Raw genomic sequence first — 27,922 nt, 5'->3', positions numbered from 1 at the left:
GTAGGTAAGCATCTAGTGTACTTATTCGTTATTCTTTTGGTCTTCTGAGAGGAAAAAAAATTCCTGGTTCTGATAATCCACACCCTACATTAATATCCAGGAGTACATTTCTGAATTGTGTGCGTACTGGCATTCAGTGATGTCTTTGTACATACTAAAGATACACTTCTTAAAGGCAACTAACTCAAATGCTGAACAAAGCCCAGTAGTGTGCTTTTTGTGATTGAAAAATACAGGTAATGTTGTACTAGGTCAGGACAGTGGTCCAGCCTGCCAGTTTATGGCCTCCAAAGTCCACTTGGAGGAAGAGTATAATGGTTGCCCTTCTTGACATTCATTGCTAAGGTTATAAATGCAATCAATTGACCATATTTATTGAGTGCCTACTCTTGACTAAATAAAAGCTCAGAGTAGTACAGCAGATGGACACTAAAGTAAATTACAGATAGGAGGAAGCAGAGAAGCAGTGTGGCCTTGTTGGAAAGAGTATGGAACTGAGAGTCATCAAGGCTCCCCCATTTCTCATCTGTGTGGCCTTGGGCACACCACAATTTCTCTGTGCCTCAGATACCTCAACCAAAAAATGTGGATTAAATCCCCCTTCCTCCAACTTGGGCTGTGGGCCCTTTGTGGGACAGGGACTGTGCCCAACCTGATTATCTTGTATCTACCCCAGCGCTTAGTACAGTGCCTGGCTCTTAGTAAGAACTTGATGAGTACCGTAAAAAAACAATAGAACATATGATTACCATAGAGGGAGGAGGGGTGCTGAAGCACAGGAGGGAGTGGATATGATGATGATAATGGCATTTATTAAGCACTTACTATGTGCAAAGCACTGTTCTAAGCACTGGATATGAGGTAGGGAGACTAAAAGGGAAACAGGGAACACCTCCTGAAGGAGAGGTGGCTTCAGAATGGCTTGGAAGATGGGGAGATCAGATCTCTGTCAGATGTGAACAAGGAGGGGACTGAAGGCAGGAGGAAGGACATCAAGAGAGTGGCAACAGAAGAGATGAGAATAAGGCTCTGAAGATTTGTCTCCTAACATTAATACACTGCACTTGACATCAATCCCAATCACTGAGGCATTGATGGTGCTTGGTCATCATTTGATTACGAGTAAGCTACTAACAATGAGTGCTACAATAAAACCTACGTATTAAATTAATATAGAGATTGATAATTAGACTACAATTTCACAGAACAAATCCCAGGGAAAGGCAGAGACATTGAGTACAACATATTAACTCTTGATAACTTTCAGGAAGAGTATAAACTGATTAACTGCCCAGTGGACTTTTCTAAGTTTTTTTTATGGATTTGCTAAGCATCTACTACATGTCAGGCACTGTTCTAAATGCTGGGGTAGTCACAAGATAATCAGGTTGGACATAGTCACTGTGCCACAATGGACTCAGATGATTCAATCCTCAGTTTGCAGATGAGGTAACAGGCACAGAAAAGTTAAGTAACTTGCTCAAGGTTACACAGCAAACACATGGCAGAGCTGGGACTAGAGCTAGGTCCTCTGACTCTCACGCCTGTGATCTTTCCATTGGGCCACACTGCATCTTTTTCATTTCTCTAGAGTTTGCTGGGTCATGGGTAAACCAAAATCTCTCTATTACCCAGCTGAAATGAGTTACAACATATATCTGTTTCTCAATCAAAACAAAATTTCTAGACCAGTCATCACTGTGACAGTCACTTAGTAATACTGAGGACAGAGTACTTGCGCTCAAAGAGTTTATAATACCATTGGGAAGACAACTGTAAGAGGATGGATTTACAGTTGCTAAAAGGAGAGCAGCAGAGATTTTAAAACAGCAAGCACGAGTGGATAAATATATAGTAAAACAATATAACAAATATTTAAATTGATAATTTGACTCGGAGTTGAGGGAATAGGGTGGAAGGATCAGGGAAAGGGAGGATCCATCAGCGAATGATTTCTGGAGGAGCTGGCTTTTTAAAAGGGCTTTGAAGAAGGGGAAGGACATCATTCGACTGGGCTGAGAGCACATTCTTAGCGGAGGAAGAGTTGAGAGTAAGGACAGTTAAGAGATTTTCTGGGGTGAAAGAGACCATAAACTGAGGTGTGATGGGAGTTTAAGAACAACTAGATGTGAGTAAGCCAGCTGATGGAGAACTGAAACCAACCATGTAAGATGAAATAGTGAATTATAGGATACCTTTGAGGAGTAAAAACATTTGCTATCAAGTGCATCTGACGAAATGGACTATTATCCCCGTAGGCATTCATTGTCAACTAGTTCTTAGATCCATATGTGCATGTCTGAAGCCATATTTGCACAATAGATCAGACTACTATAATAATGTCAAGCAAATAAAAGGAAGCAGGAGGCACATCTGCCAACTCTTCAAAAAATGAATCTTTTCTGTTAAGCATCTTGGATTTAAACATTAAAGTGACTGTTTAGAAAAATGCCTACCACCAAAACAGCCCACTTACTAAGCTTGGGGGACTAAATATGTATTTACCATCAAGGCTAGAGTCACTCAGATTGGGTTTTTAAGACTGTGGACTACTGACCAACTTAAACTAAATCCATCACTGTTTGGAAGGCTAAAGGATGGCTTGGAGAAGGCCTTGAAGCATTTGTCAGCAACCTTGGGTTTTAGATTTCTCTGTTTCTTGCAAGTGGCTGAACCAGGGATATGGTCAGCCCTCACTGTTCACCAGGGTTAAAGTTTGCCAAAATGACATATATTTATGTCGGTTTGTGTGAACAGCCTAATCATTTAAGTCAATAAAAAGTGGGGAGGTTTGTTCAGGGACTGCCCAATTACAAGACATAGAAAACAACTGTGGGGCAAAATTGTGACTTTAACCTCATGTCACAAGAGAGAATTGGTTTTTCTATGTGTATTTCCCAGCCTGAAACTCCCTCCCACTTCAAACCTACCCAGACCACTGTTCTCACTATCCAAGCCCTGTTGAAATCCCATGTCTTCCAGTCACCGTTACCCTGTTCATTTTCTTCTCCCTAAGTTATATCTTCAAAATTACCACCTTTGCCATTTTGCACTCAAGCTACCCATAGAATTTTTTCTGCAAATTAATGTGCTCTCCCATATAAACAGTTATTTACCTGGCCAAAGAAACAGATTGTCCAGAGATTCAGTGTTGTCTCACGTAATGCTGTGTAGAAGGAGTTTTGTGACAGGCTGGAGTTGAGCTAGAAATCTACTGCTGCAGAAAACTAATTAGACACTAGTGTTTTTCCAGTTTAAAATTATGCAAAATCTGAGGCTTGAACTCTGTAAGTTGCTGCATGTGCAGATGTGGCTGCCTAGAGGGAAAACCACAAATTAAAACCTTACACACTCCAGAGAGCACTGGGTATTTGTCTGGTGACTTTTTTTTTTCTTTTAATGGTGTTTGCTAATGTCTAAGTGCCAGGCCCTGAACTAAGCACTGGGGTAGACACAAGTTAATCAGGTTGGATGCAGCTCATCTCCCACATAGGTCTCACAGGCTCAATTCTCATTTTATAATAATAATAATAATAATAATGATGGCATTTGTTAAGTGCTTACTTTGTGTGAAGTACTGTTCTAAGCACTGGGGGGGGATACAAGGTGATCAGGTTGTCCCACATGGGGCTCACAGTCTTAATCCCCATTTTATAGATGAAGTAACTGAGGCACAGAGAAGTTAAGTGACTTGCCCAAGTTCAAACAACAGACAAGTGATGGAGCTGAGATTAGAACTCAGGTCCTCTGACTCCCATGCCCGTGCGCTTTCCACTAGGCTGTGGTGCTTCTCCTGGAGAAGCCTGCTCTCCTCTGGGGAGAAACCTCTTGCATCCCATTTCTAACCCCACCTCTTCATGACATGTTATGATAATGGCATTTGTGAAGCACTTACTACGTGCCAAGCACTGAACTAAGCGCTGGGGTAGACATGAGATGATCAGGTGGGGGACAGTCCCTGCCCCACACAGTATGCCAATAATCCCTCAAGCTTCCATCTTTGAAGTCCTGCCCTCCCTTCCAATTTCCTGTCCAAATTACAAGAATTTGCCTTGCTGTTAGGACAGAGGTAGACCAAACGTCTGTGATAGCTGTTACCTCAAGCTTGAGTCTGCCTGGCCACAGAAGAAGAGCAGTCAACCGCATTGGGATCCCCAGCTTGCAGCTCCTCTAGAGTGCATTTGCTGCCCCCTCTCCCAAGCAGTTAATCAACCAATGGCATTTATTGAGCACTTACTGTGTGCAGAGTGGTGTACTAAGCTCTTGGGAAAATACAACACAACAGAGTTGGTAGACATGTTCCCTGCCCACAAGGAGCTTACGGTCTAGAGGGGAAGACATGATAAATTAAGGATATGTAAATAAGTGCTGTGGGGCTGAGGGTGGGGTGAATAAAGGGTTACAAAGCCAAGTGGGGCAGAAGGGAAAGGGTTTTTTTTGTTTGGTTTATGCTGTCGAGTCGTTTCCGTCCATAGCAACTCCATGGACACGTCTCTCCCAGAACGCCCCACCTCCATCTGCTGGTAGTGTATCCAAAGAGTTTTCTTGGTAAACGTACGGAAGTGGTTTACCATTGTCTCCCTCCGCGCGGTAAACCTGAATCTCTCCCTGCAAGTCTCTCCCATATCTCTGTTGCCTAGCATAGGTGAGTTTTGACTTGCAGCAGATTCCCTTCCACTCGCTGGCCACCGCCCAAGCTAGGAATGGAATGGGTAGGCCTCTGCTTGACTCTCCCTCCTGTAGCTGAGACTGGTAGAGTCCTGGAAATTCTCCAGGTGTGATCCTGAGAGGGTAGAAGGGAAGGAGTGTAAGGGAAATGAGGCTTTTGTCAAGGAAGATCTCTTGGAGATGTGATTTTAATAAGATGGAGGGAGGGAGTTCCAGGGCAGGAGCAAGATGTGGGCACCTACCAATCCAGTCAATATCTGTGGCCCTGGCCCTCCCTCCCTTCCCCTGAATGGCACTGTCTCCCCTTGGGTCATTTATTTATTTATTTATTTATTTAATGGCATTTATTAAGCACTTACTATGGGCAAAGCACTGTTCTAAGCGCTGGGGAGGTTACAAGGTGATCAGGTTGTCCCATGGGGGGCTCACAGTCTTCATCCCCATTTTTACAGATGAGGTAACAGGCACAGAGAAGTTAAATGACTTGCCCAAAGTCACACAGCCGACAAGTGGCGGAGTCGCGATTTGAACCCATGACCTCTGACTCCAAAGCCCGGGCTCTTTCCACTGAGCCACGGGTCATGATGAGTGAGTATCACTAGCCTCACTTGAAAGCCCCAAACTCTTACAAAGCTCCTTCCTCCCAGGTCAGAGAGCCTAAGGCACCTTCTCAGCCAATGTTGCTCTGAAAGGTCTTTTCTCTGCCCCTGTATTTGAGCAACAAATCCCTTCCTCAAAACAAATGTTTCAAATATGAATCTTTCTAGTGAAGCATGTGTTTTTTTATGATACATTTCTTTGTGGCTCCATTTGACCTACAAAATGTTTCACGAATGCAACCCTGACATTAATAAAACAGAGGCAGGTATGGCATTTCACCCTGAAGCATCAACTGTAACTTTAATTATCTGGTCCATAGGAAAATGGCCTTGGGTCACCTAATCGCTGTTTAATTTTCTCCCCAAGTGTGGCAACACTGTAGAAACACTTGAAATGTCCAGACTCTGGCACTCCAGGGTGACCAGAAGACAATATCCTGGCAGTGCAATGAGGGAACTCATGATTCAATCTTCCTTGATTAAAAAAAATTAAACCATTATGGATCACTAAAAATCTAAAAAAAAAAAAACAATTAGAAGAGTGGTCGATTGTATTTCCATTTCTTTTGGGATATTCTGGCCTACCAAACACCTTATTAGTCCTGATGCAACCACTGAGATTATTACATTGATTAGCCAAATTGGAACAGATAATAGGATTCGGAGGACTAACGTTCAAGCATTTGTTAAACTAGAGCATAGCATGAGTACACGGACTCACCAAAATTTGGTTCTAATTATGTTGAGCTGATGTGTACAATTAACAATACTAAAGTTTATGATAGCAGGCAGAATGAAGTCATTAAAGTCCATGCAAGTGTTGGGATAGAGTTCTTTTCACTTCAGGAACCAAAATTCATCATGTGAAGTTTGGTGATGGTATGGATCAAAATCTGCTGATTTACAGAAGGCACTACATTTGAGATTACTTAAATTGCACTTGGATAATGCACCTGTTACTGAATCATTGTAATCATGATAGTAATGTAACACTAGTGCCTTCATTATTTCTCTCCCATTCTGGGTGTGTGGGGGTGTGTAGGAGATTTCCCAACATGCACCTCCCATTAGAGGCAGAATAGTCAAGCAGTGAATCTAACACCATCTCACAACACAAAATTTCTACTGAAAGTTTGACAGATATCACAAAAGCAAAGATGCTATATATGTAATAAGACAACTATTTTGATTTACCAGCCCCCTCACCAAATGCTTTTTTCTTTGCAATGCACTTATGATATTCTATCATGTGCACACTCCTATATATATATATAGAGAGAGAGAGAGAGAGAGAGAGAGAGAGAGAGAGAGAGAATGTGCACAACTGAGCCAGGCATTTTCTAAACAAGACTACTGGTATACGATGAAAAATAATACCACAACCTGTAATGAGCTGAATCCCTTCTCATGCTGGCAAAGGTCGCTTAGCAACCGTTGTTATGGGCAACACCGGCATCTTTAGTTTAATTCAGTGGCAACAGAGCTGCTTCAGACTTATGATTGAGGCTACAGCTTATGCCCTGGAGAATAGGAAACCCTCACAAATCCACATTGCTTCTATTTTCCCTTGCTCACAAATAAGTTACAACAATTAATGCATTTATCTCTTTAACAATACCCAAACTCTCATTCTAAGGCTATCACACTTTCCTATTACATTTGGAATGGAGAGCCATTTACTCATTTTTGCAATTACATGACAGCTTGCTCTCTATCCCTTCCCTGCTTAACATTCACAACATCATCTTAAAAAATGGCTAGCAAACCTATGTGGCCCGATATAAAGGAACCCTTTTATTAACCTCCCGCTGAGATGTTTCTGTTTAATGCACATCTATACACCTAGAAAACACGGTGTACACAGTCCCATTATAGGGCTAGATTCCAAATTTTTTCATTTCTGATACACACCACCCCCTACTGATGTTCCTCCATTTTGCGAAGGAGAAACAATTACACAATTTATCTACCGGGCATTAATTTAGGCTGCAAGGGTGTCTGTTCTTCTAATGAGAACGGATTGCCCCTCCACCAAGATGCAGGGTGTGCTTTCAGCAATGTTAATGAGTCCAGCAACCCTTCAGTTAATACGCAATTTAATTTAGCAACCCCATCTTTGCAAATTGATGAGCCACTCTGCTCCATTCAGAAAATAAATGCCTACTAAGCAACACCAATTTGAACTGGAGCCCCGCAGTCTGAATGCAGGAATTGAATGAAAAGGAAACTTGGTTTTAAAATAAGAGCCCATCGTTTAAAACCATGTGAGAACCGTTCTTCTCAATGACATCCCAAGATATGATGCAGGTTCAACATGACTGGGAATTCAGGTTAAGTTGATTCTTCAGCAATATATGTAAAATCAACATACATTGGTATCTGGAACAAAAGGTCTTCATCTAAGAGATCTTTTCAAAAAAATTGAATGAAAAAAACAGAATCCTCTGCTCTTAAATTGAAAGATCATGGCAGGGCGAGTAGCATCAATGGGTCTGGGTTCTTTCCTATGTTTATAAAATTTGCATTTAAATTAACCCATTAGCCAGCATGGAGCATCATCTTGGCTCCAATCTCCTTTCATAGAAAATTTGTGTGTGTGTGGGGGGGGGGGGGAGTTTCTCCTTTTAAGAAAACAAAACTCGAAGTTAGAACCTGAAAATCCATGCAGTAGAGTGCATTCAAAGAACATGAAATGTCAGTTTGCAGTGACATTCACTACGGGCAGACATGGATATGTCATGAGTTTGAGAAAATTATACCCAGCCCTGCAATGTCTAGAATTCTTTGCCCACTTACGGTGATTCATGAAGAAGGGGGCCACAGCTTGCATTTGCTTTGTTTTTCTATACTTGTGTGCGCATTGTACTGCTTTTCTTCTGATGCTAATCATATGTGTAGAGTGCAACTGCTGCTTGCTAAGGCAACACTGTTCTTGAACAGCTAGATATCACACTGCAACAATGAGCTTAATGCAGTCATCTCTTCGCCACATGCTCAGCAAGCCATTTGTACCTGTGGTCATATGCCTAAGCACAGATTCTTTGTGGCTTAATAAACCCTTCAGCTGTGGAATCTGGGGGATAGGGAGAAACCCATGGTTTAATATTAAAGAGGGAGACATTTTTTCAAGCCATCAGAAAAATGGAAAGCAATTCTGCTAAGGGATATTTTCCATCATCCCTCTGCAAAATTTCCTGGCAATTTTACCAACATCCTACAAGTCTTCCTTTTCTACACAGTAAAAGGGAAATTTCCCAGAACGTTCAAAACCAAGGTCAGTCCAGATTCATGAAATCTTCTGGAGAACTGAGGTTTCCTATTTTCCCTGGGATCCTGTGATAAAGTGGCTATTTCACTGCCAGGCCTGATAATAAACTGCTGTTTCATGGTTTTAAAATCATGTTTTCAACTTCAAATAGAAAGAGAATTACATATGCACACAGTAAGCACTCAATAAATACAACTGACTGAATGAATGAATGAATATACAAAGAGCTGAGTGTGGAAGGAGCCCCCTTTCCCCATCTAGGAGAAAGTCCAGGCAGACTGAGAACTCATCAGTCATATTTAATTAAGTACTTCCTGTGTGCAGAGTACTATACTAAGTGCTTGGGAGGGAGTACAATATAACATCACTCTCTCAGCATCCACCAGGCCTTGTTACCAGGCTTGAGGGGAAGGTGGAGTTAGGAGCAGAGTCAGCTGCAGTGCCTCATCTACCAGAAGCCCAAGGAACTCAGAGCTCGGAGAAGGAAAGGGAAGAAGCAGGAAGGAAGCCCAAAACTATGGGCCTTGGGCCAGGAAAAGGAGAGTTGAACGCCACAGATAATGGGTTCCCAGTATCAAATAGTGTTCACTGAATTACCTGTAAGTACCTCAGTCCCTGCAAACCAAAAGGACTGGAGAGCACTTCAGGCAGCACTGAGTTGCTCGTAAACTTTAGCTGGAAGTGGAGAGCTCAATTCACTGCTATGGCCATTTTACATCACTCTCAGCTCTGCAGAATAGTGCCGTGTTCCATTCTATCTGTCGTTCTCATTCACCCTGCGCCGTGACTTATCGCTTACAATTTCCAATATGTCTATCCTCGTTAAAACTGGAATTTACCTCGGTGCAGATCTAGAGGACATAAAAGGCTGGTTCTCTTGGACAATCACGGATATCCCAGGAGAGTTGGGATAGCTGAGTTTTACACCAAGTCCAGACTGGGCACACTAAAGTTTTTACATTTACTTCTAATAAAGCCTGGACGCTGCAAAGCAAGTCACAGCCTTTTTGAATACTGTACTGAGATCACCACTCTTCCCAAAAACCAACTTAGCACCCAAAGATTTCCAAAGACCCGCTTCATCATCATCATCAATGGTATTTAATAATGATTGTATTTGTTAAGTGCTTACTGAGCACTTACTGCTTGCAGAGCACTGTACTAAGAGTTTCATACACTGTTCTACCTGGAAATTCCTTCATGCCAGTCTCTTCTGTTAGACTGTAAGATCCCTGAGGGCAGGTGTTTCCATGCCGAGTTTAGGACAAAAAGTATCAAAATCCCAGCACATCAGCTAACAAATTCGATATCATTAGGCTCATTAAGATGCATGAGGTTCCTGTGAAATCTTTTCAACCTGCCCCAGGCAGATACCGCTATTTCTCCAGAGATAGCCCAGCAGGACAGAAAGAAATAGAAAGGCAAGAGGGGCAAGGTCTAGCAGCACATTCAGAAGAGAGGACATTTGCAAAGACAAGAAAGGAGGCTCTTCAGAAGGGAGATAGTACCCTAAGGCTTTGTATCTATAGGAAAGTTATGTGGGTGGTTCAACTTATCTATGGCCAGAAACTGCCCAGTGTTTACTAATCTGGATCATTAAGGCATCAGAACTCCTTTTTCCATTGATAAGCAACATGGCCTAGTGAAAACAGCCACGGGCCTGGGAGTCAGAGGACCTGGGTTCTAAAATCCCTGGTCTGCCAACTGCTTGCAGTGTGACCTTGGGCAAGTCACTTAACTTCTTTGGGCCTCAGTTTCCTCAACTGTAAAATGGAGATTCAATAGCTGCTCTCCCTCCTGTGAGCCTCTATTTGGGACAGGGACCATGTCCAACCTAATTAACTTGTACCTACCCCAGAGTTTGGAACATTGTTTGACACATAGTAAGTGCTTAACAAGTACCACAAAACAAACAGTAATTACCTCAATTCCCCCTTCCCTTTGTCTATAGTAGTGGTAATAATAATAATGGTATTTGTAAAGTGCTTATAATGTCCCAAACCCTGTGATAAGCACGGGGGTAAGTACAAGATATTCAAATTGGACATCCTGTCTCACATAAGGTTCACAATCTACAGGGGAAGGGGAATCCAGCCTGATTATGTTGTATTTGCCGCAGCACTTAGTAAGGGTTTAGCGAATACCACGATAGTAACGATCATAACAGTGGATATAATAATTATAATTTTTAACATCATGTGGCATTTGTTAAGCCCTTATTATTATCATTAGCAGGAAGCCCCTCCCTACAGAAAAAGTTCCTTAGCTCCATTGCCTCTCAACCTGAAATGATATGAATTATTAACATTGTTGTTGTCAAAGGGTAGGGACGGTTAATTGACCTTTTTTAGACCTCTCTAAAGGCCAGGGGTAGAGCACGGGCCCCAGCATTGGCAGTTCTGTCTGTCCTCCATCCACCCACACCTTACACCTTTCACTGGCTTCTTCTACTGTGCCAATCACAGCAATCCAAGTTCTGGATGGTATCTTATTTCGCTTTATGTAAACTAATAAGGAAGGTTTCAGTTGAGAGCAGATGGTTCTGGCAGGTAGACACTGTCCAGGTCAGCCTGGCAGCAGCGACAGATATTTACAGCAGACAGAAATCGAGTCACCGGGGCAAGCAGCAGAGCAGAGGCAATAATGCAGTCATGCCACATCTTCCCTTACTCTGGGGGTCAAACATCTGACCATCAGAATGTGACCAGTTGTCCTAAATACTCATTAAATTACCAGTACAGAAATGTCTACTTTTGCAGCAACATACTTTCACATCAGGTTACAGTCATTTTTCACATAGCCACACCAAAACCAGCGAGCTTGGAAACACAAATCTCAATAACTTCATACCGGTGGCCACTGGCTCCCTCCCAAACATCAGACTCACTGAAACCACCCAGCTCAGCCTGATTTTTCCCTGCTCGGATACTGCCGATCAAGTAGAAGCTGCATAAAAGATGAAACGGCAGCCTGAGAAAACGATGTGAAGCAGTATGGCCTAACTGGAAAGGACCTGCATTCTAATCCTTGCTGGGAGTCCAGAGGATGTGGGTTCTAATCCCACCTCCACAATTTAAATGCACAGAGACCTTGGGCAAGTCACTTGAATGCTCTATACCTCATCTGTAAAATGGGGATTCAATACCTGTTCTCCCCCCCAACTCAGGCTGTGAACTCCATGTAGGACAGGGACTGGGCCTGACCTGATTATCTTCTATCTCCCCAAGTGCTTAGCACATAGTGTTTAGTATGACAATTACAGGTAGATTCCATTCAGGGCCAAAATGCAGGGCCAGTAGGCCACGGATGGACAGAGATTCACCCGCCTGGCTCTAATTCATTTGGTGGCCTCAGAGGCAGCAGAGTCTGCTCCACCCAGAGAGCATCTTTCTCCCTTCCATAGCTTCCTGTCCACATTCCTGCCTCATCTGCCGTCTGCCTGATGGCATGCTCTTTGAACCACTCTGGAGAGTGTAACAGGTCCTAGAGAAAAGGCAGACGGAAACCCTGGTAGGAACGAATAAGGAACAGGAGTACCACGGACAATTCTGAAACCCAAATCTTCATTGAGAACCCTTGCCATATTATTTGCCATGCCTGAAACTACTTGGGCCAACAGTTGCCCTGCTTTCTGCTGAAGCCGCAACACGGTGTGTCTCTCGGGTGGGGGGCGCTTAGTCTGGACGCAGGAAGCAGCTGGGATATTTGGATCCTGAACCAGACTCACCTCTCGTGATCTGTTCCAACTTCCACTGCCATCCCAGAGAACCCAAAGCACAGCAACCCCTTCTGCCAGGTTCCACAAGTTTTCACTGCCATACGTTTAGGGACAACTGTATTATAACAATTACTGTAGTTAAGTGCTTACTATGTGCCAGGCACTGTGCTAAGTACTGCAGTTGATAATAAGATCAGACACAGTCCCTAAACAGTCCACAGACACAGTGGAAGGAAGCTTAAGTGGAAGGGAGAACAGGATTTAAATTCCCATTTTACAGATGAAAAACAGAGGTAAAAGGGAAATGACTTGCCCAGGTCACACAGTAGGCAGGTGGCAAAACTGGGTTGCCATCTGACTGTCAAAGGTCTCATCTGTGAACCAAATGGCAACTCCACTACCTTACAGTCTAGACATCAGACTAGAATGAAGAAATCACCTCTTTCGCTTGCTTCAAGCCTTAGAGGCAAATCTTGCCGAGGCCATTTGGGCATTTTGAAATGACCCATATATTCTTGGGCTGGGAGAACTAGTTTTCTAACCCTGTTTCTATTCCAAGGGGAGGCCACCACCCTCCACCAACCAATGCCTCAAATGTGCACCTACAATCTAGTGCTTCTCCACAATACTCTAAGGAGAAAAGTCCCTTAGGCTAAGTCCTCTTGCTTTATTACAGGAAGATGGAAGCAATCTGTGTGCTGGTCTGCTTGAGCTAACTATTGAATTTTTTTCAATATAAAGGGGTGCATCCGGTTAATGTTGGCTGTCTCCATTAAGGGTAGTCATCATTCTTCCTTCAGGGTCTCATCCCCCACCAGAAGATCTCCCATAGTATGAGATGGGGGCTGAACTCTGAGGCACTGGCCACTGGTTTGGTCTGAATTGCATGACATTTGAAGAGGAGCAGCATTGCCAATGAAAGGCAGAATTCCTTATTTCTCAGGCTAGGTATTTACTCCCTCATTCTTGTCAAGTTTCCATGGCAATTGAGTCTATTTACAAACGCATCAATACTGCTTAAAGTGGATGAAACGTTCATGAAAGTGGCAGGCAAGCAGACCACAAGTCTCAAGTGGCAACAGTCATATTTCTAGGCAATTTGAAAAATCACATTTTAAAAGCACAAACACATTTTCTCATAAAGACCATAAGCAATAAAATATTATTGAAGCACTTCTAACTCAGCTCTTTGTAAGCAATTCAGTTCCATTCAAAGATCAATAAAATTGTTGAGACCTAGATATCATATGTGCAAATTATATAATATATTATACCCACAAAGTACATATATGTACAACTCTTACTCTTAACTGAAGTTTTAGTGCCTGTCTCCCCAACTCAATTGCAAACTCTTTTTGGGTAACATTCATGTCTACTTATATATACTATTACACTTTTCCAAGCACTTAGTACTGTGCTCTGCACACACTAAGTGCTCAATAAATACCACTGATTGATTTATATGTGCAAATGAATAACATGATGGGGAATATTTTCTATAAGCTATGTAGACCGAAATGTCCATTGAGTCCCAAAGGAGGGGGAACACAGGAAAGGAGGCCAATTCTGAAACTGGTAGGGAATGACTGACTTTGGCCTTTGGAATCTTGCAAGATCAATGGTTCAGGTTCCAGAAACCTCAACAGAAAAACTATTTCTTCCATAAAGTAACAGATGAAAGAATTGCCTCTTCCCCTCAAAGGGATCATGGGGAAGAGAAAGCTTTTCCAGGATATGTTGACTGGGGCAGCAACTATTCAATTGGAGAGAACCACCAAAGATGGAGGCTGCACAACCCAATCTGGGCCCTTCCCTTTGTCTCCTGTCGCATGGTTTCATGTTCTAATTCTCTGAGCACTGTTCATGGCTCTAAACAAGGGTTACCTGATCTCTCAAGGATGTGGAGGCCAGCACTGTGGACTACCAGGGTGTTTAATTCGGCTTTTAGAGGTTTGGGGAAGGGGATTGTAGGTACTTAAGTGGTAAAGTAGAATCAAAGTGCAGAGGTGGCAGTTGGTATATTTGAGGTGGGGAGTTGAGAAATTAATTAAGGCTTCCTGGAGGAGATGTGACTTCAGTAGGGTTTTGAAGTGGTCTCAAGATGTGAAGGGGAAGGGAATTCCAGGCAGGAGGGAAGGCCTGAGCAAGAGATCAGCACTGGAAGAGTAGAGAATGAGGCACAGGAAGCAGGTTAACTTGAGAGGAACAAAGCGTTGAGCTGGGGTTTAGTGGGAAAAGAGAGAGGATAAGTATGGAGGAGAGAACTGACAGAGTGCTTTGAAGTCCAAGCTTCTGCTTGATATAAAGAGCGGGGAGGGAGGCTCATGCCTCATAACTTTTGTTTTGACAAGTTAGTTAGCAAGGTTATTAGGTGCAAGAGATGGGCAAATGGGAGCACTGGAGGTTTCAGGAGGGAATGGAAGATTTGCATTAACTGGTAGTGGCAGTGGGCATGGGAGCAAATCAGTTGTATTTATTGTTTACTGTGTTCAGAGCACTGTACTAAGAGCTTGGGAGAGTACAGTATAACAGATTTAGTAGACATGTCCCCTACCCACAGTGAGCTTACAGCCTAGAGCCGAAAAGGGAGAAGTAGTGTTCCTGAGCAGAAAAGGGTGCAGAGTTTCAATCATATTTATTGAATGCTTACTGTGTACAGAGCACTGTACTAAGCACTTAGGAGTGCACAGTATAACAGAGTTAGTAGACTGGTTCCCTGCCCACAACGAGTTTGTAATCTAGAGTTTATAGCAAGTAAAGATGAATTTGAAGTGGTCAAAGCCTGGATTTCTGCCAACAGTGCTCCCCTGTTTACTAGAGGAAACTGAGGCACAGAGAGGTTAAGGGACTTGCTCACGGTCAAATAGCAGATTAGTGGCAGAGCTGAAATTAGAACCCACACCTGCTGACTCCAAGTCTCATGTTCTTTCCATGAGGCCACATTACTTTTCAGAGGGAAAGAAGGCTGAAGTAGAGAATTCAAATAAGGTGGGGAAGGGGGGATCTCTCGCTGACTGACAAGAACTCGACTGTGTGAACGTCACACTGGGGCCTCGGGACCTCTACCACTCCGGCTAACAAGGCCCTTCAGATGCACTAGCACCGTGGTACAGGGTGCATTCCAGGGAGCATTTTTTACAAGTAAATAAAACAAATAAACCTCCTGCTCATCTCTCTCAATTCATAAAGCGAACCAGAGGGCAAGCCCTTGAGGAGGAAAACAGCAAATAAACCCCATTCACGTCTTGTTCTGCAATCAGACTAGGCAAGAGGGATAAATAAACCTGCAGTCTTTCCATCTTTTGAATCCCTTCCCTCTCTTTGCTCTAAAATTCTCTTTCAGAACGAATGAATCCATGGGGAAAGCCAGACTGCCGCTTTTAAAGGGAAGGGAACCAGCTGGTGAAGCTAAAGACGGCGGGACAGAAATCCACAAACTGAAGAAGGAAGCCTTTGCTACTCTATTAATTCCCAAAACCTCAAGTTGTACCAACTCAACAGACACCCCTGCCACTGTTTTTAAAATGGTATCTGTTAAAACCTTTACCATGTGCCGGGCACTGTATTAAGCACTGATGTAGATACAAGCTAGTAATCAGTTTGGATCCGGTCCTCGTTCCATATGGGGCTCACAGTCAATACCCATTTTACAGATCCAGTAACAGACAAAGAGAAGTGAAGTGACTTGTCCAAGGTCACAATGCAGCCCTCTTAATCTCAGGCCTGTGTTCTATCCACTAGGTTGTGCTGCTGCCACTTCCATATACATACTTCTCAGCACTTGGTCAGGCATATATGTACAGTCAATTGTACCTTCAATGAATTTTTCTGATTTATTTTGATGCTTTATCCTGGCATATTTTTCTTTACTGCCTATCTGATCCTTGTTCTTCTTTTTTATCAACTTTTTAATGTCTGTCTTCCTCAGACTGTAAATTACTTGAGGGCAGGGAACCAAAATGGTATTTACTGAGGGAATGTGCATTTTGCTTCTGTTGTAGAGAAGTAGCATGGCTCAGTGGAAAGAGCCTGGGCTTTGGAATCAGAGGTCACGGGTTCAAATCCCAGCTCCACCACTTGTCAGCTGTGTGACTTTGGGCAAGTCATTTAACTTCTCTGTGCCTCAGTTACCTCATCTGTAAAGTAGGGATTAAGACTGTGAGCCCCCCCATGGGACAACCTGATCACCCTGTAACCTCCCAAGTGCTTAGAACAGTGCTTTGCACATAGTTAGCGCTTAATAAATGCCATTATTATTATTATTATACTTTCCCAAAGGTTAAGTGAAGTGCCATGCACTTAGTAAGTACTCAATAAAGAACATTACTATACCCAGAAGAAGAATTGGGGTATCTAGTAAGCACTTACTCTATGCTAAGCACTGTACTGTGTGCTTGGGTAGGAACAAGATGATCAGGTCAGACACAGTCCCTTTCCCACGTGGGGCTCACAGTCTAAGTAGGAGGGAGGACAGGTATCGAATCCCCATTTTACCAAAGAAGGAACTGAGGTACAGAGAAGTGAAGTGACCTGCCCAAGGTTACCAGCAGGCAAGCAAGAGAGCCAGGATTAGAAATCCAGTCCTCTGCCTCACAGGCACACGCTCTTTCCACAATGCACAATGGCTCAGTTTATACGAGGGCTGGCTAGAACTGTTAACCCAGTTCCCGATCCTCCCTGCCACTCCTTCTCCAAGGGGACAGCTCTTCTTTAACTAGCTGTGTAAACTTTAATCCAGCAGCAGTTGGATGCTTTACCGGCTAGTACTTGGGGCCTGTTGAGCCACAAATGAAACTGGAAAAACCTCTCTCTCCCCTCAGCAGCACATGATTCTAGAGAGGTTTCTCTGGCCTGTTAGTGAGACGCTGCATTTCTCTACCACCTTCCTCTAATGAACTGTGCCTTGATTTAAGATGTGAATCCACTTCACACATTTTCAGGCCTCAAAGGAACAAAGCTGTTGACTTCAATCATTACAGTCTGCCAAATGCAAGTCAGCCAGCGACTGCATTTAAAATTCTCAGTTTCCTGGATAAAATGCTTGATGATAAAAAAAAATCAAATATCTCATGGCCATCGGAGACAAAAGTCTAAGTTCAAATATCAGCAAAATTCAATTCCCTGAAAATGTTTTTAGGTTTCATTCCCCCTCTAGACTGTAAGCTCATTATGGGTAGGGAACATTTTCCACCAACTCTTCCAAGTGTTTAGTAAAGTACACTGCACAGGGTTAAAAAAAAGTAAATACCATCGTTTGATTATGGTGTGGATTAGGAGAAGATTTACAGAAAAAGGGTTATAGCAAGAGTTAAAGTTTGGTTGTGTTAATGATTTAATTTTTAATCTTTAGTTAAGTCAATATTCGAAGTTTCACTATTGATGATTTACTATAGCACCTTTGAATGTTTTCCCCTCAGAGTATCTGCACCCCTTGTCCTGGGTTCCTGAGATCAATTTTGCCAAAGTTCTCACAGGCAAGTTTTTCTTCATTTTAACTTCCTGACACCTCTGTAAGGTAGGAGAGAGCAGCAATTATTACCTCCATTGTACAGGTAAGCAGACTAAGGCAGCCAGAGAGTGACTTACCAAAAACTACAGAGCAAATAATTTGGCAGAATCGATGGTACCAGAGCTTAGATCTCTTGATCCCAGCTTCCTGCCCTTTCCACAAGACAACCTGGAGTCTTTCGAAATTCAATGGCTGGGAAGGTAGAAAATTTTGTTAAGGTTCTTCGAAGGAGGAAAAGGAGAAGGAAAGAAATTTCTTGAAAGCTTATTCAGAAAGGGCTATCAAACATAGATGTCAAATTTTTTATGGTAACTGTTAAGCACTCACTATATGCCAGGCACTGTACTAAGCATCGGGGTAGATAAAAGGTAATCAGGTTGGACACAGTCCATGTCCCACACAGGGCTCACAATATTAATCTCCATTTTACAGATGAGGTAACAGGCATAGAGAAGCGAAGTGACTTGTCCAAGGCCACCTACAACTAATTAAGAATCCATTATTCAGTAGTCAAGCATTAAAAATGACAAGAAAATTAATGGATCTATCAATGATCCCTAGGAATCAAAAGGGGAAGCTTTAATTGGAGGCCTTCCACCCTGTTCTGGAGTGACACAGCAAAGAGATTGGTTCTGTCATTACCTCTGTTCTGTCAAAAATTCCACTGGGCCCTAGACAGTGGAAGCTAAGAAGGTCCCTTGTGCAAAATTGCTGCAGAACAACACACTCCACAGTTGGTCTGGACCCTATCCCACATTAAAAGTCCTCCTAAAACCCCACCTCATCCAACCAGCCTTTCCCAATTAATTTCCCAGCCCCTTGAGCCATAGCATACCTTCAGTCAGTCAACTCTAGAATTTATTTATGCCCTCCTCAGCCTTCATACCTATAGGTACATAGATATTTTCCCACTAGAGAATAAACTCTTTGTGGGCAGGAAGAGTGTCACTTCTTTATTCTGGCTGTCACAAGCACCTGACACAGTGCACCGCACCTACTGGAAGCTCAATAAATACTACTACCATTTTGTTCTTTCTTAGCAAACAGGGCTTCCCTCCTGTCCTCACTCCCAGTATCCAACTGAGCCCCTCTAACTGAAGGCCAGCTCTGAGCAAAACAAACTCATAGGTTTTCACATCGAAGTTGGCCAAAAAGAATTGGATAGAAATATGGATTTTAGTTTTTGTTTCCTTGATTGCTTGTGAATTTGACAGCTTCCCCTGGGCTCATATTACATTCAGCGAGGGAGCAATATTGCTTAAGTTAAAAATGGAACGCCTTTGGGCTTTGTAGCAAAAGCCAGTGTGAACGGATTCTGTGAACTCATGCTGACATTTGCAAATCATGTGGAGGCATTGCATAATATACCTCAACTAAACAGGGGAGAATGTAATATCAGGATGCAATCCAGAGACCACAGCAGGCTTGATTCTACTGAATAAAATGCTTGAGATCAGCCCGCTATCCCTCAGAACCCTGAAAACCTCTACCTGCATCTCCCACTGAACTTCCTTGGTGAAAGCAAAGCTCTTCCGGGCCCTTGCTTTTTGCTGCCTTGGCTTTCTGCGTCTCTGACTCCTTCCTAACTATAGACAGTTCCAACTTATTTGTGAAGGGAAAAGTCAGAGAAAATCCTATCAGTCCCTTGGGGAGTCTGAGAATCCCATGAGAAAGTGCACAGTCCCTTGCTTATCAGTGCAAGAAGGATGGTGGGCTCAACTCACATCACAGGACTATGAAACTGATTCCAGTGAGTGTGGGTGTTTCAAACCTAAATTTTAAATAGCTAAACTAACCCTTTAGGCTGGGTTGTCCATTTTCACTTTTAAAATTTGTGTGGACTGTAGCTACCCACATCAGAGACTATTTCCATTTCTTCCTCATTTTTCTTTGTAGGTTTTAAAGATAATATATATGCACGCACACACACATACATATGTATATATATATACATATCTGTATTGCCTAACCATAGGAGATCTCTGCCTGCTGTTGGTGTATTTTCGGGAGATAATTTTTCAGTTAGAAATTCAGGTTTTGGTCAAAACTGCTCAGAGAAAAACTAACATAGCACAGATTTCACATGACGCAGGCACAACCAGGAAAACAACTTCATTTATCCCAGTGGAAGTCTCATTTCTGGTTCTGAGATGAGAACCAGTGCTCCCCCCGACAATCCCTGCAACAAACCTTTGAGTTAGGGAGAGACACGTAAGCATACCCTACTCTTAGACATTCACAACGTTCATCTCCTCCACATGGGGCAAGCCCTAATCATGTTCCCAAGTGCTTAGTACAGTGCTCTGCACACAGTAAGTGCTAAATAAATATGATTGAATGAATGAATGTTGGATAGAGCATTTTCTATTTTATCAAGTCCCCCAATATATTAAGAACCACTAGGATCACATGAACAGGTTTCCCCCTGCTAGTAATGTGACCATGTTCAGACACGGTCTTTCTGTCAGAGGGAGTTGGGGGAGATGTTTTAGGGCTGAATTAGATTCTCTGACTGGAAACTTGTCAGAAAATTTCTTATGGAGGCGGAGGAAAGAGGACCTACCAGCAGCCCACTACTGACTTCAGATGAATAAGCTCCCTCAGGGGTGAATATCTGTGGTAGATTTGTCCGTTTTCAGGTCCATCTGTCCACATGCAGCAGTGATATAAATATGGAGTAGGGGAGGCAGCATGAAAAATGTTGTGCAGATTTCAGGAAGATAAATGATACACTTCAATACTATAAAACAATACAGATGTTATTGCTCTCCCTCATACTTCCTTCCCCAAATATTAATAAAGGTGGAAAGTGACACGGTGAAGGCAGAACATGGAATAATATCACTTCTTCAGGCTTGGGACAGCCTATTTCCTTGGGAAAGCTCATGAGTTTAACTGTTCAAACTTTCATTCTCAGTACGAAGGAAAACAAAAGGATATGTCTGCAAACAGTATATTCAGAACTTAATTTCACACTCCCGACTCTGTTATATTGTACTCTCCCACATGCTCAGTACAGTGCTCTGCGTAGAGTAAGTGTTCAATAAATGCAATTAATTTAATAATAAATTACATCATTTTACTATTCTCCGAACAACAGAAGGTTAAATCCACCATTTTAGGTTAACTGCACACAAATGTACTCCTAGTCAATATAATTTCATCCCAGAGCTGGTGTCAAATATGATAAAGAACCACATCCACCCTCCACGCCATACTGTGAATGTTGCCAAGAACGGCAAAACTTCATCTTTTGGAAACCCTAAGCATGCTTTGTATTAATGGCAGTGGGTATTGACCAAATATCCATTTCTTCCAAAGAATTTCAAGTCTTAAGCAGCATGGGAGGGAGGAAGTGTGACTTAGCAGAAAGAGCACAGACTTGGGAGTCACAGGACCTGGGTTCTAATCCCAGCTCTGCCATCGACCTGCCATGTGGCGTTGGGCAAGCCACTTAACTTCTCTGTGCCTCAGTTTCATCATCTGTTATACTGGACTTCAATACCTATTCTCCCTCCTAGGAGCCCCGCGTGGGAGAGAGACCAAATCTGACCAGATTATTCTGCCTCTATTCCAATGCTTAGAACAGCACAACGTAAATGCTGAACAAATACCACAGTTATTACCATAGGCAGGCAGAATTTAATAGTGTTATCAGATGGAGGCAAGAAGAGGGAAGTTACTTACCCAAGGTGACTCAGCAAAGTCAAAAGTAAGGTGCAAAAAGAACCTATGTATAGAGAGGCCTCTCCATGCCATCGTATTGTCAAACTAGTAATTCAGGCTCATTTGTCACGTAGCCTGAGGAACAGCATGGCCTTATGGATGGAACATGTGACTGGGAGTCAGAAGGACCTGGATTCTAAACGCAGCTCGGCCTCTTGTCTGCTGTGTGACCTTGGTCACGCCACTTAAGTTCTCTGTGACTCAGTTACCTCATCTGTAAAATGGGGATTAAGCCTGTGAGCCCCATGAGGGACACAGACACTGTCCAACCTGATTGGCTTGTATCTACCCCACTGCTTAGTACGGTGCCTGGCTCATAGTAAGCACTTCACAAACAGCATGAAAAAAAAAACTCACACCTGTTCCTGCGTCACTTTTAATTTCAAATTTCACGTGATTGCTGTCTGTGTTGGTAAAAAGGAAAGGCTTTTTCCTTAAACAACAATCACATGGGAAAAGGCAGTTTCTCAAAAACACCCTTTCCGTCACCCTTAGTCCACATCTGCAGCCCAAGATCCATACGAATGACAGATTGTTCTATGTGACTCCTGTTTGTAAATCTCTCAAGCCTATAATCAATGAGCACCTCTGACTCCCCTCATCTATATTGCTTTAGCCCAAGATCTATTCATTTTCCACACAGAGAGGGACTTTGAATGCTCCAGTTTAATATATTGCACGGCCCCCTCTGTTCATTTGCTTCTTCATTCATCTTCATAAAGAGAAATGCAGCAGGGAGATTGGTCTAGTTCTTCATAAACTACCTGCTTGACGGGGACTTCGGCAAGTGAAGATCAGCTAGTATTTGGAGAAAGCCACTTACCAACTGAAATACAGTTTACATCGTGGTGCCTACAACACAGTCCCGTGGAAATTTAAAGCTTTGTGTCCATTAATTTGTCATTCGCTGGACACCTAGACAAATCATAAGTAATGTTCAACTCAGGTTAGGAAGAGAGAGCAAGATTCCAACAACTCAGCATGTCACGGAATTTACACTGAATGAATCACCCGCATCTCTTGTCCAGAAGAATAGCTGTCTACATGCTTTTGTAACTTTGTGTTCTCTGATCACCAAGCGTGGTAGTTCTTCATATGTTTTATTGTGACTAATGGATTGGGGTTTGTCATGTCTTCTAGAATTAGGCCACAGACTGTGATAGTAGGGACTTCACTAGTTCTTTCATTGTCAAGCCACACAGTGCTTCGGACAAGTGTTCTGAGCCCCACACCTGACAGACAACTGAAATAGGAAGTGCTGATTTGGTGACTTCACTGTTGATCTTAAAGATGAAAATCCCCTGAGCTCAAATGATCACGGAAGAGTAAAAAGCTTCTCTTTCCACTAAGCCCCTCCATGGTGATAGTATTTTGGCAAAGAAAAGCACCATGCCAGAGGCAGAAAAACAGTTTTAAGCACCAGGAAGCCAGCGACTTTACATCCGTCCAATCTTCCCTGAGAGAGGGCCAAGAAGAGAGGCAAGTTGAATAGAACGTTGCTGGGGATTGAGGGAATACTCATCTGACAATGCAAGCCTGACTGACTATGACATGTTGCAGTGTCAGAGAAAACAGTTAGTGGAAAGAGCCGGGGCTTGGGAGTCAGAGGTCATGGGTTCTAATCCCAGCTCCGCTGCTTATCAGTTGTGTGACTTCGGGCAAGTCACTTAACTTCTCTGTGCCTAAGTTACCTCATCTGTAAAATGATGATTAAGATTGTGAGCCCCACATGGGACAACCTGATGATCTTGTATCTACCCCAGTGCTTAGAACAGTGCTTGGCATATAGTAAGCACTTAAATACCATCATCATCAACTAGATTGCAAGCTCCCTGGGGGTAGGGATCATCAACATCAATCGTATTTATTGAGCGCTTACTATGTGCAGAGCACTGTACTAAGCGCTTGGGAAGTACAAATAGGCAACATATAGAGACAGTCCCTACCCAACAGTGGGCTCACAGTCTAAAAGGGGGAGACAGAGAACAAAACCAAACATACTAACAAAATAAAATAAATAGAATAAATATGTACAAGTAAAATAAATAGAGTAATAAATATGTACAAACATATATACATATATACAGGTGCTGTGGGGAAGGGAAGGAGGTAAGATGGGGGAATACATATATATATATATGGGAGGGATCATATCTACTAACTCTGCACATAAACACTCATAATTACCATTGATGTGTGCAATTGGAATGGATAAGTGCTGTTCCCCTAAACTCTAGATTTTGCAAGAATACACACTTCCCCCACACTATAAGAGGAGCAAGTGAACTGGAAATGGCAATGGCTGACCTGGGAACCCCACCTATTCCTGTGTTGCTGGTGAAGGACTTACACGTGAGGGGAGTTGTCTGAGATTCCAGGATGTGAGAACACGAAGTGTGGGTGGTGGCTTCCTGGGAGAGGGGGAAGAAAAGGGCAAAGGGATAGGAGAGAGGGGAGCTCTTCTGGAGATTCCCAACCCCTTCTGGAAGACCCAGGGTATTGAACTCCAGGAATTGTCATATGGCCCTGGAGAGCTTGGTCAATAAATCATATTTTTTGAACAGTTTAGACAGAGCACTGTACTAAGCACTTGGGAGGGTACAATATAACCTAATTGGTAGACACGTTCCCCACCCACAATGAGCTTACTGTCTAGAGAGGGAGACAGACATTAATATAATTATGAATATAATACACTAGGCCTTTCCAGACTGAGCCCCCTCCTTCCTCTCCCCCTCCCCACCCCCCCGCCTTACCTCCTTCCTCTCCCCACAGCACCTGTATATATGCATATATGTTTGTATGTATTTATTACTCTATTTTACTTGTACATATTTATTCTATTTATTTTATTTTGTTAATATGTTTTGTCTTGTTATCTGCCTCCCCCTTGTAGACTGTGAGCCTGCTTTCGGGTAGGGACCGTCTCTATATGTTGCCAACTTGTACTTCCCAAGTGCGTAGTACAGTGGTCTGCACACAGTGAGCGCTCAATAAATACAATTGAATGAATGACTGAATAATGTGAATAATATAATCCCAGCTCTGCCACCCTTCTGCTGTGTCACCTTGGGCAAGTCTCTTAACTTCTCATCTGAGGGCCTCAGTTATCTCATCTGAGAAACGGGGATTAATACTGTGAGCCCCATACGGGACAAGGACTGTGTCCAACCTAACTTGTATCTACTTCTACACTTAGTACAGTGCTTGATACATAATAAGCACTTAAATACCATAAAAAAGAGCTGAATTTGCCAAACCTGGTGCACAAAATAACATGCTGTTTGTGTTACGCTTCTGATCAAAGCTGCCCATACAGGGCCCCCACCTTCAGAGCCTCACATCCCAGCAGTGGTGACCCTTTGACAACAGCAGGTATGGCCTAAGGAACTGATTTCCAGAAACAAGAGCCCAAGGAGCAGGCTGAAATCACAGCACACAAAAGTCATTTTCCAACTCATGTTTCAGCCTGTGGTGAACCTCTTACGTTGCTCCTCTCATGGGAATGGTTTTCTGCAAAGCAATAGTGTTGCAGAAAAATGTCTATTCTCTAATGCCAAACTACTTGCTATCTCGCTGCTGACCCCTCGCCCATATCCTGCCTCTTGCCTGCAACGCCCTCCCTTTTCATAGCTGTCAAATGATCACTCTCCCAGAGTGTCTAAGAAAAAATGATTTGTGGACATAATGGATGTCACACAACTGGGTCCTCCAAGAAACCCGCTGTTTATTCTAGATTTCCTGCATTTATTAGCATGAGGGAACAGGGATATATCAAAACTCCCTTGGTTTAGGATTCATACTAATCTCACCCCCCCCCCCCCACAACTGCCACCAAGCCCTCACCTCGCCATATTTGGAGGCTCTTCTAGAATGGAGAAGCAGCATAGCGCAGTGGCTAGAGCACGAGCCTGGGAGTAGTCAGAAGGTCATGGGTTCTAAATACGGCTCCACCACTTGTCTGCTCTGTGACCTTGGGCAAGCCACCTCACTTCTCTTTAAAATGGGGATTGACACTGTGAGCCCGGTGTGGGACAGGGACTGTGTCCAACCCAATTTGCTTGTATTCACCCCAGCTCTTAGTACAGCGCCTGGCACAAAGTAAGTGCTTAACAAATACCACAGTTATGGCATCCACTCTGCAACCTTTCCCAGCCATCTTTTCCTTAAATGCCTCTTTCCCAGCGTCTTGTCCCCAGGATTCTATCTTCCTTCCCCTTCTCCTAAGAATGTATCAAAATCTTTACTTTATAGCCCTAGCCTGCTCCAATCACCACCACCCTTTAAGGCCTAAGCTCATGTCCCCTCTGCAAGCTAAGCAGATCAAAAGCAGCAGCCCACAGGTCTGAACAGAAGAACAACATTCAGCTGAAGGTAATACCAGTTTCCAGTGTAGAAACACCCAGTGGGTCATGAATGGCCGCGGTAATAGAATCACATGAACAATAAACATCCAGCTGCCAGGCTCAAGTCCCCCTGCTGAGAAGTGTTGTTCTATAGCAAACTTCTTGCACCTCATAGTGTGATTTTTATATCCCTACTCTTCACACGGCCTCCTCGTCTAATGAAGTCATTGCCTTTATTCTGTCTTTCACCCCTGTGAAGTTACACAGCAACCAGCAAACTAGCCAGACTTGAGCTATTTTCCTTGTGTTCACAAAATGAGATGTATTGATTTTTTTTTTCTCTAGCTAATCTCCAGTGCATTATTACAGACTCCTTTCCCTGTAGAATTCTGTCTCTTTCAGACTCAGTCTTGTGGGACCATCCCAATCTGGAGTGGGACCAAATTAAAGACCGAAAGACCTTAAACGTATTTCACTAGTTTTAGTCAAACAGCGTTCTCCAACCACTGCGGGGGTTGGGGAGTGTAGGAGAAGAGGACTGTAAGATAAACGGGGTACTTTATTATGGATTGGTAAAATGCCCCACCCCAAAAGGGGCATCTCAAAAACAAGCAGGTTGAAAAAGCACAACCCTAGAGCATCTGGAGATAGAAATTTACTCCAAGAGTTGAAACAGTGTGGCCTAGTGAAAAGAGCACGGCCCTGGGAGTCAGAGGACCTGGGTTCTAATCCCAGCTCTGCCACTTACTTGCTCTGTGACCTTGGGCAAGCCACCTCAATTTTCTGTAATACTACTACTACTACTACTACTAATAATAATGAGGGCATTTGTTAAGCACTTACTATGTGTGATGCACTGTTCTCAGTTCCCTCATCAATAAAATGGGGATTAACAACCTGTTCTGAACAGGGACTGTGTCCAACCTAATTATCTTGCATCTATCCCAGTGCTGAATACAGTGTCTGGCACAGAGTAAGCGCTTAACAAGTACCAGAAAAAATCCAGATGGTGAAAATGCTACCCTCTGGGTGCATTCAGGCCCTTAACTCATTCATTCAGTAAAATAAGGTTTTTAAAATTCCTCCTCCAGTTCACTACACGCAATTTCTGGTACCTTACTGCCCCATTTACTAAATAACACTTCCCGAGATGAACAGCCTGTACTTAGGGAGAAGCTTACCCACCCACTGGGACTTGGTCTGTTCATTTGTGTCAAAAGGTAGGGGTCTCTCTTGTACGGGCATACAACTTGGGGTGGTGAATACTGAAGAAATGCTTCAAGCATTTAAGTTTTTCAACATCGACAGGCATGAAGGTGCACATGACTAAATAGCTCAGCCTCATAAAACCCACAGTCTTGCTTGCACATGAAAGATATCGACAGCCACGACCCAGCTACTTTCTCTGTACCAAGAGGCTGAAATTCAGGACTCTCTTGGCTCTGACCCCAATTCTATCAAGCTGAATAATGGTCAGGGTGTTGGTTACTGGGAGGCTGGATAGTTCAATGGATGAAATCTTGTACTATATAAATATACATTTATTTAATAAATAACATTGCCTGATTAAAAGTTTAATGCTAATTAATCCCAACCCCAATTCTATCACTGATTTTCTGGGCAAGCTCTGCCATCTCAGTTTCCATCCTCCTGCACTTAGAACAGTGCTTGGCACAGAGTAAGCGCTTAAATAATATCAGCATGTCTGTTTACTCATATTGATCTCTGTCTCCCTTCCTCTAGACTGTGAGCTCATTGTGGGCAGGGACTGTCTCTCCTTATTTCTGTACTGTACTTTCCTAAGCACTTAGTACAGTGCTCTGCACACAGTAAGTGCTCAATAAATACGATTGAATGAACTAGTAGCTTTTTTGTCTCATCACATATCAAGAAAGCTAAATAACAGAAAGCTATGTTTAAATGCTACTGAACTGACAATAACTGTGGGGAATTCAGCCTCTTGAATGGTTTTTCACGGAGTTGCCTCACAAACCCACCACCCTGGGGAAATTCCTTAGGGAAATAACTTTTACTTTACAAAAACATAGCCCAAAGCCCTGTCCCCACTCTCATCCTTCCAAAATCATT

At 43.0% G+C, this 27,922-nt stretch overlaps 1 protein-coding gene and 1 non-coding gene across 3 annotated transcripts in view; both read right to left on the bottom strand.

Annotated features, from left to right (window-relative positions):
• Positions 1-27,922, bottom strand: part of FRMD4A (FERM domain containing 4A) — a 461,647-nt gene that overhangs the window by 381,151 nt on the left and 52,574 nt on the right. The gene's annotated exons all lie outside the window — the stretch shown is intronic.
• LOC119921187 lies at positions 4,656-4,793 on the bottom strand. The gene has a single exon (XR_005448492.1). It is a non-coding gene; the product is annotated as a small nucleolar RNA SNORA7 (small nucleolar RNA).

The sequence above is a fragment of the Tachyglossus aculeatus genome, assembly GCF_015852505.1.
Source record: "Tachyglossus aculeatus isolate mTacAcu1 chromosome 12 unlocalized genomic scaffold, mTacAcu1.pri SUPER_6_unloc_1, whole genome shotgun sequence".
NCBI lineage: Eukaryota > Metazoa > Chordata > Mammalia > Monotremata > Tachyglossidae > Tachyglossus > Tachyglossus aculeatus.
The sequence above is the reverse complement of the archived record's forward strand: the minus strand, read 5'-3'. Positions and strand labels throughout refer to the sequence as shown.